This window comes from Hyperolius riggenbachi, chromosome 6, assembly GCF_040937935.1.
Source record: "Hyperolius riggenbachi isolate aHypRig1 chromosome 6, aHypRig1.pri, whole genome shotgun sequence".
NCBI lineage: Eukaryota > Metazoa > Chordata > Amphibia > Anura > Hyperoliidae > Hyperolius > Hyperolius riggenbachi.
In genome coordinates this window covers 324,140,128-324,149,805 of record NC_090651.1, presented here as the reverse complement: position 1 = coordinate 324,149,805, position 9,678 = coordinate 324,140,128, and the positions used below count along the sequence as shown (strand labels likewise).

The following is a 9,678-nucleotide window of genomic DNA, read 5'->3' as shown; positions in this document are numbered from 1 at the left end:
ATAGCAGCCCCATTACTGGGTATAGCCTCGCTGTCAGCTGTTTGCATGTCACTGCTGATATGCGGTGTGAAAAGCCACCGGGCAGGAGGGGGACCCGACAGGAGGAGGGGACCAGGTTGGCAGATTAGTTAACCTCTTCTGGACGAGAGCAATTTTCACATATCAGCGCTGCTCCCATTCATTCGCCAATAACTTTATGACTATTTTTCACACCTAAATGATTTATATATTGGGTTTTTTTCAGGAAAAAATAGGCTTTTAGATTGTAAAAATTTTGATTTGTAATTACCTTATTTTCTATGCATTTTAAAGGGAATTTAAGGTAAAAAAAATAGAAAAAACACACTATTTCACCATTTTCATTCATTATAGCTTTTACAATAAACAGTGCAAACTATAAGTAAAACCTACACATTTTATTTGCTTATCCATCCTGGTTATTACAACATTTACATTATGTTCCTAGCACAATGTATGGTGACAATATTGTATTTGGAAATAAATGTGTTGTTTGCTTTCTCATTGTACACTATCAATGATTACGAGACATCGTTTGCAAAAAATAATAGTAATATACCCTCATGGCATACATATTTAAAAAGCCAAGTTCTTAAGGTAACAATACATGTTTTTTATCTTGTATTCTGTCACTTTGTTTTTATTTTACAAGTCTTTTATTTTGGTACAGAATATGCAAAAATGTAATTGCTTTTGATTCAGTTTGTGACTAAAAAGAATAGACAAGACATGGGCCTCAACCCTAAAACTCTCTAAACTCCATTCTACATTCACATAGTATCTTGTAATTTTGCTAAGACTTTCCCAAGTTTGATCATAATTTTAAAAATTACTTTTTTATGTTGGATTGAGTCTTTCCCTACCCATTTTTTATGTGACGTGCGGCAAAGCTTTAAGACACACCAAAATGTATTCTACAACTCGTCACAGGTGGAGCAGTCTCCACAAATACATTGGACAAATATATTCATCCTTAATAAGTGGTTAATAAGTGGCGCTGCAGGGGCGGGGTTGCCGCCAGCAGCAGAGCGAGGGCCTGTTACAGTGAGGCCCCAAGCGTGGGAGTTCGCATGTATGCTGGCGGCGCCCCTGGCCCAGTTGTGTAGCTAAGGAGCAATGGGTCCTGGTGCAAGTTTTACATTGGACCCCTCCAAGCACTCTATACATAACAATTCATACGGCGCACCAAAACCTGCCAAGGACAACCACAGTGTCAGAGGTACAAGAACGGGTTGGGGAACAGTTTGCTGATAGTCACTACTATTCAAAGCATCTATAGATAGAAGTGATTATTATCAGTAACGGACCAAATAAAGAGCAAATACTGCGGTTGAGGGTGGGTCCTCCCTCGGGGCCTCTCTGGCCCAAGGACCCCAATGCAGTCGCAACCTCTGCAACCCCTATTGCTACGCCACTGTCAGGTCAGGTAACAAGGTAATCAGTGTTATTGATTCGGTAAATGTTTGGTTGCTTCCTTTATAATCATTCTAGTACCCCTAGCAGTGGGACTGCTGCTCTCTCCTGCACCTGCTTCAGCATGTTGGACACTGGACTACACTTCTCATGAGCAGTGACTGTAAACTGCACCCAGATAACAATGCTGAAATCCAATGGCTGGTGTCAGTTTGTAGTTCTGCCAGGTAGATGTCTGGCTAACTCATCTTGAAATCCCAACACAGGAATCACGGCCATATTGATTGTTTCAGTAGCCTTTTCTGGTGGTCCCTGAAGTTCTCTACAGTTGTTAATTCCATGAAGACCAAAGGCCGTAGCTGTTCTGCGACATGCAGGGGCCACTTTGTATTGCCACTCTGCCGCCCCCTTTGCTTGACTGCAGGTTATCAGTCACTAATGTAGTAGTAGCAGCCACTGATTAGCAGCTGCCACTGGGCCAGCAGCAGCAACAGCCACTGATTAACAGCCACCACTACGTCGGCAGCAGTAACAGTCACTGATTAGCAGCCACCACTGTACCAGCAGCAGTAACAGCAAATGATTAACAGCTGCCACTGGGCCAGCAGCAGTAGCAGTCACTGATTACCAGCCACCACTATGCCAGCAGCAGCAACAGCCACTAATTAGCAGCCACCACTATGTCGGCAGCAGTTAACAGCCACCGATTAGCAGCACCACTATGTCGGCAGCAGTAACAGCCACTGATTAGCGGCCACCACTGTGCTAGCAGCAGTAATAGCAACTGCTTAGTAGTTGCCACTGTGCCAGCAGCAGTAACAGCCACTGATTATCAGCTGGCACTTCGCCGGCAGCAGTAACAGCCACTAATCAGCAGTTACCACTATTCTAACTGCACACGGTATATGGGATATTTAACATGGAAATGTTTTATTTGACAAAATATCAGAGGTATAGTGTATCTAATGGCAATCAGTAAAAATTATGTTTAATATTACTAGTTTGACCCACTAGCTCTCTCAAGAATGTTGATATGGCCTGTGGCCTAAAAAGTTTGGGCACGCACCCCTGCAAGCCCAACATCACATTTACATCACAGGAGCCTATGGGCACAGATGTTCTGGCCCCTTAAACCTCACCTTCCATGAACCTACAAACTCCCGCTGCACCACAACGCAAGTGTTCTGGCTGTCCCAGCTGTCAATTCTTCCTTACTTCCCTTGCCCGTCATAAGTAGCTACAGGTGTCCCTTAGCGTTAGGTAGCCAGAAAGCTATCCTTAGTATTAAGTAGCTAGAGGTACCCATGACTGAAGGGAATTCTCGTCCTGGAGTCCGCTCCGGGCCATTTTGGGGGGGCAGGAGGAGCATTGGAAATCGGCGGGGGGGGGGAGTCCCCCCTCTCCCTCACCTCGGGCTCTCCTCTCAGCGCTCCCCCTCCAGCATCTAACACTGGCAGCGGTGGTGGCAACTCATACCTCCATCCACCGCGGATTTCTACGATCTCTAAGTGCTTCATGCTACTTCCTGTTTAAACAGAAAGTAGCGCGAAGCACTTAGAGATCAGAATCTCCGGCGGTAGATGGAGGTATGTGTCCTGTCTGTCGCTACTGCTGCCAGTGATAGATGCTGGAGGGGGGGCGCTGAGAGGAGAGCCCGAGGTGAGGGGGAGGGAACTGTCCCTTCTCCCCACCGATGTCCAATGCTCTCCCATCATGCTGCAACCCTCCTGCCCCCCCAAAACGACCCTGAGCGGGCACCTGGGGGGGGGGGGCATCCAAATTCTTGCAGGGGGGCCCGGTAACTTTTAGTTACGCCCCTGGGAAGGAGGTAAGGAGGCACTCGGGGCCTTCCAAGGAGATCCGAAGACTTGAATGGGGGGCCCGGGGGTGGAACCAGGGGATGCAGAGAGTAACAGGAAGGCTCTAAGGGATCCTGAGCCTTATTGTAACGATTGTGGAATTCTCTCCGTGATCAGCGCACAAGACGTGCGCTGACACTGCGGAAATCCTCCACAAGCGTATAATTTGCGGGAACCCAGCAAAAGGTGCAATGCACCTGTAGAGGGAAATTCCTGTTGACAGGGTGAGCCGTGGAGTGCAGAGGAACAGCTCCTCTGCCCTGCCACACACGCCAGACAGGAATTGCACGAAGGGAAGAAACGCAGGGCAAGATAGCCCTGAAAGGGAGAGATCAAAGTGACAGAGGGTATGTGTGTCCACCAAACTAGTCGCCACCCTGCGACGATGAACACACAACCATGAAGACAAAGTGAAGAGGCAATCGCCAGAGATGGCGATTGCTAACAGTGACACAAGACCGAATAAGCACAGATGAGGAATGTATGTATGTCCACCAATCTAGCCGCCAACCTGCGATGGCGTACACACAACAAAGGAAACCGAGTGAGAACGCAATCGCCTGAGAAGCGATTGCGAAAGAGATTGAGCAAAGGGACAGATTGTATGTGTGTGCACCAAACTAGTCACCAACCCGCGGCGGTGCATACACAACAGCAGATATGAAGTAGGAACGCAATCGCGGGAGAGGCGATTGCCAGAGGTGACACAAGGCTACAGCAAGGCAGAGCACGAGAGTAGCAAAGGCACAGCAAATCATACAATGAGGAGATAAGGAAAATAACAAACACTAACTAAACGCGAACACCGCACTCATTCGCAACAGTGCACGCGTTTATGCGCGGACCCCGCGTGATAAGCACAACAGGGACAAGCACGCCTAACTAACCACCGACAGACAAACATAAAACAGAGGACGCAAGCACTTGCTTAACAGTTACCTCACCGAGCCTCCAGCAAGCGTTCAAACAAGACAAAACAGATACACGACAACAGGAATACGTAAGAGATACGATCCACTGCTCTTTCCGTCAGAGCGAGTGCGATCCAAGTAAGGCAACAACAGAACAGAAGGGCCTACCAGCAACAACCGCTGCTCTGGTTAGCACCCCACAGACAGACAGAACAGGCAATACAAATAATGCAATCCTAACTGCACTAGGGAAACCTGCCTAGTGCAGTGCCAGGAATTACTCTAAGCTAATCTTCAAACAATGAGCAAGGCTGACACTCTCCGGAGTGTTTCACAGGAACTAACCCTTATGACCAGCAACTTACTGTGGGAAACATAGCTCTTTATAGAGCAAGCCCACAAAGGATGTGGCTAGGCAATCTGCATGACAAACGTATATAAATTCCTCAGCAGCAAGCTGCACAACTGACAAAAGGTCTCTCTTCCAGAGACCTGCAGAATGCAGACCTGAACAGTGGTCAAAAGGCTGCCTACCTGCGCAGGCAGCCGCGCGGATCCTCACAGTACCCCCCCCCTCTAGGCTCGGATTCCAGACGAGCCTCTAAACTGATATTTGCAAAAGACTCTAACTGAAGACTCATGAAGGTCGGGGCAGCCCGACAAGGCCCAATTCCAGAGTCAGCCCACCCGAAACCGACCTCATCGGAAGGAGAAGCCACCGAAACATGCCCATCAGTACCACAAGTCTCAGTGTAACACCCATCAGGACTGTGAATGCCAGAGAAAAAGCCATCGACACCCACCGAGCCATGCCCACCACCTTCCAAGGACCGTCCAAAATACCAAACCTGCCACAATACCCATTCGAAGTGTCCCTTTCCACAAAGCACCCACTGCTGATCTCATCTAAGGTACCAGGAAATATTTCTCTCAGGATCTCTCAGAACACTTTGAAGCTCCGCAGAGATCCCAGGAGGGCAGAACGATCACCAGGCTCACACGGAGAACTATCAAGAACCCCTATGGAACCAATGACAATTCCGGATTCAGAATCACCAGGACAAGCATCAAGACCAGGGCCTTCAGGGACCACCTCTGGGCATGCAGGCAGGCAGGCAACATCAGAACAGGTTTCCATCGAGGAAGCATCTGAGCAGGCTGGCAACTGAGACATATTTGGGCTTTCTGGGTCACAGAACACATCGGGGTACACTAGCCCAAGGGGAACCTCAGTACACGTCGAGGAACTGCCAACCTCAGAGTCTGTTACTACAAGACCAAAACCAGAACCGGGCAGAGAATCATCGCGAGTAGTGGTCACAAGCACTGGACTTTCAAAAGAAGGCTTGGACTCAAACCTTGAAATCTCTGTGACAATAATATCATCATTGACTACATATGAGTGAAGTTCCACCAGAGCTGCAAAGGTAGTCAGCACAACAGCAATGCCTACTGAAGTGGGCAACACCTCAGAAGGGCTTGGGGGGCAGGAGACATCTCCTACAAGTTCTGCACCCTTTGGGAGGAACTCGGAGGTCTCCAGGACATCAGACAAGACCTCAGGAACATCATTTTCCAAGTTTTCTGAGAAGGATTCTGAACTATCCATGTTACAGGGCAAAACTGGAACTTTATTTTGTGGACAGGGTAGATGTCCCAGGGAAGGTTCCACCATAAACTGAGACTGAATTTCATCATCATGAGCAGACTGTACAGAAATATGTACTGGAACACACACTGACTCCCTAACTTTAATCCCACTGCACCCAGAATTCTGCGCAGCAGTCAAACTAGCTTGCAACTCCAAACTGCAGAAAAACAGGTGAGTATAGTAGCAATACCTAGACGAGCCTCTAGGGACATTGCAGGAGACTCTAAACAAGGCCATATTAACTCATCCAGAGTACAGGATGCAGAATTAGCATTTTCCTCAGAACAAGAAAGGGCCTCACAAATGTCAGTGCGAGTGGAGATCATGTTGTCATTCATGGTACAGGGCAGAATCAGAGAAAGCTTCTCTGGGCAAAGCAAAGACGCTTCAGCATCAGATTCGCAAAACCGAAGCGCTGTCTCACTCTTAGATTCGGCTAACAATGTCAAATCCGAGGAGTCAGAACGCAAAACTTGCGAATAAAAAATCGCTTTAGGTTGTGAAACTGACGCTTCCATAGCGCAAACCTCCGCGATCTGCGGAGCAGACTGTAAGGCGTTCAGGACAGAAACACTGGAGCAACTGTCACCAGGCAACGGGCCCTTACAGGTTTGAACAGGGTGAGACAGAGACGCATTTGCAGTAGAAATAGCGACAACATCAGGAAAAACTTTATTAGACATATTAATTTTACTTTTGATGCTGCATAATTTAGGAATTCTCCCCATAGCAGGATCACAGATGGAAGATCTGAAAGATCTGTCTCTAAATGACAAGGGGTCCCACACATCCTTGATAGAACTGCCACATTCATGCTGATCACAATCTGCAGGAACATCAGAGAAACAGGCATCAGATCGCAGAGATTCAAACTGCACGCAGTCAGGAGAGAATCCTCCAGGATTCGCACAGGAATCAACCACAGTGGCACACCCACTCATTTCAGATCGCACAATGTCACGACTCACATGCTTTACCCAAGAAAGGCAGGAACAATCATCCGACAACGATGTCTCTTTATTGGAATCAATTGATTGGTGTGTGTGCAACTCATCCAAAATAAACTAGTCGCCACCCTGCGACGATGAACACACAACCATGAAGACAAAGTGAGAAGGCAATCGCCAGAGATGACGATTGCTAACAGCAACACAAGACCGAATAAGCACAGATGAGGAATGTATGTATGTCCACCAATCTAGCCGCCAACCTGCGACGGCGGACACACAACAAAGGAAACCGAGTAAGAACGCAATCGCCTGAGAAGCGATTGTGAAAGAGATTGAGCAAAGGGACAGATTGTATGTGTGTGCACCAAACTAGTTACCAACCCGCGACGGTGCATACACAACAGCAGATATGAAGTAGGAACGCAATCGCGGGAGAGGCGATTGCCAGAGGTGACACAAGGCTACAGCAAGGCAGAGCACGAGAGTAGCAAAGGCACAGCAAATCATACAATGAGGAGATAAGGAAAATAACAAACGCTAACTAAACGCGAACACCGCACTCATTCGCAACAGTGCACACGTTTATGCGCGGACCCCGCGTGATAAGCACAACAGGGACAAGCACGCCTAACTAACCACCGACAGACAAACATAAAACAGAGGACGCAAGCACTTGCTTAACGGTTACCTCACCGAGCCTCCAGCAAGCGTTCGAACAAGACAAAACAGATACACGACGACAGGAATACTGTGGGAAACATAGCTCTTTATAGAGCAAGCCCACAAAGGATGTGGCTAGGCAATCTGCATGACAAACGTATGCAAATTCCTCAGCAGCAAGCTGCACAACTGACAAAAGGTCTCTCTTCCAGAGACCTGCAGAATGCAGACCTGAACAGTGGTCAAAAGGCTGCCTGCCTGCGCAGGCAGCCGCGCGGATCCTCACACTTATCTTGTCTTAGATGAGTATCTAACTTTTTTTTTTTTAAAGCTTACAGTTGTCCTTATTCACAGATAGCTTAGGGAGGACACAGGCAGAAATATGCACGTTGGAAGGGAACTGGGGAGGCATACATTTTTTTTAAAACATATGCATACATTTCAACTATCTACAGCTATTCAGATAATTTGTAGAACTGATATGAATTCATCTATGTAATGTTATGTGAAAGAGATGCTTGCTTGCCACAGAGACAGAAGGGGGGGGGGGGGGGGCAGATTATATGATTGATAACAAGATAATGGAAATTGTGTAAACGATGTTCAGGTCCATGTGAGGTAAGCTGTGAACTAGCCAGAGCGAGTATCTCGTCAAGGCTGACTGCTGTAAGAGAAGTGATGAAATGCAGATTCTTCAGAACTGCTAGTAGGTAGACAAAAAACAAAGCAAGACATTGTTGCATGTAATTCCACTTACTGTGTTACGCCTGTAAGAAGTTACTATGCCAAATCCATACTTCCTGCACAATCACATACAGTACCAGTGGCGTAACTAGCGGGGAGTAGCCCCTGTGACTTCAGGGAGGACCAGAGGTGTGTGTGTGTGTGTGTGTGTGGTGTGTGTGTGGTGTGTGTGTGTGTGTGTGTGGTGTGTGTGTGTGTGTGTGTGTGTGTGTGTGTGTGTGTGTGTGTGTGTGTGTGTGTGTGTGTGTGTGTGTGTGTGTGTGTGTGTGTGTGTGTGGTGTGTGTGTGTGTGTGTGTGTGTGTGTGTGGTGTGTGTGTGTGTGTGTGTGTGTGTGTGTGGTGTGTGTGTGTGTGTGTGTGTGGTGTGTGTGTGTGTGTGTGTGTGTGTGTGTGTGTGTGGTGTGTGTGTGTGTGTGTGTGGTGTGTGTGTGTGTGTGTGTGTGTGTGTGTGTGTGTGTGTGTGTGTGTGTGTGTGTGTGTGTGTGTGTGTGTGTGTGTGTGTGTGTGTGTGTGTGTGTGTGTGTGTGTGTGTGTGTGTGGTGTGTGTGTGTGTGTGTGTGTGTGTGTGTGTGTGTGTGTGTGTGTGTGGTGTGTGTGTGTGTGTGTGTGTGTGTGTGTGTGTGTGTGTGTGTGTGTGTGTGTGTGTGTGTGTGTGTGTGTGTGTGTGTGTGTGTGTGTGTGTGGTGTGTGTGTGTGTGTGTGTGTGAGGAGGGTGGGGAGGGGGGGGGGGCAACTACTAACCTTCCCTTTTTCTGATACTGTTTTTGTGGGTACACTTGTTATGGGTGTGAAGAACCTAATGGCCACACTTGTTTTATGAGCCTTGTAAGATGGGCCCCCAGGCTGTGAGAATCACCAAGGAGAGGCAAAGGAAGGGCTGTGAATATTAAAAGGCCACATCAAAGTTTTGCTGGCGGTTCCATGATTTGTAGTTATGCAATGTAAAAACCCTTCGCTACTTTAAAAACAAAACACTGTTTCAGCAGAAGACTATATTCAGAGTTCTCCCTTAAAACATATTCGAAGAGAACATAATTCTAACTCTAGTGAACTTCTTTGGTGTGGTGAGAGGCAAGGTCATTAAAGTGGCACTATGGCGAAAAATTGTAAAATTTAAAATATGTACAAACATAGACAAATAAGAAGTACATTTTTAAATTTTAAAAAGTAAAATGAGTCATAAATTACTTTTCTCCTATGTTGCTGTCACTTACAGTAGGCAGTAGAAATCGGACAGTAGCGACAGGTTTTGGACTAGTCCATCCCTCTTCATAGGGGATTCTCAGCAAGGCCTTAATTCTTTATAAAGATATTCCCTAAAAAGGATTTAAATAATGATGCTGGCCAGCTTCCCTGCTCGCTACACAGCTTTATGGCAGTTGGACAGAGCAACTGCCATTCACTAAGTGCCTCTGAAAATAAATAAATCCCTGAGAATCCCCCATAAAGAGATGGCCTCGTCCAAAACCTGT

The 9,678-nt window shown here is 47.1% G+C and overlaps 1 protein-coding gene across 1 annotated transcript in view; it reads left to right on the top strand.

Moving 5' to 3' along the window:
• LOC137522889 (apolipoprotein C-II-like) overlaps positions 1-9,678 on the top strand; it is a 596,236-nt gene that overhangs the window by 550,674 nt on the left and 35,884 nt on the right. The window lies entirely within an intron of this gene.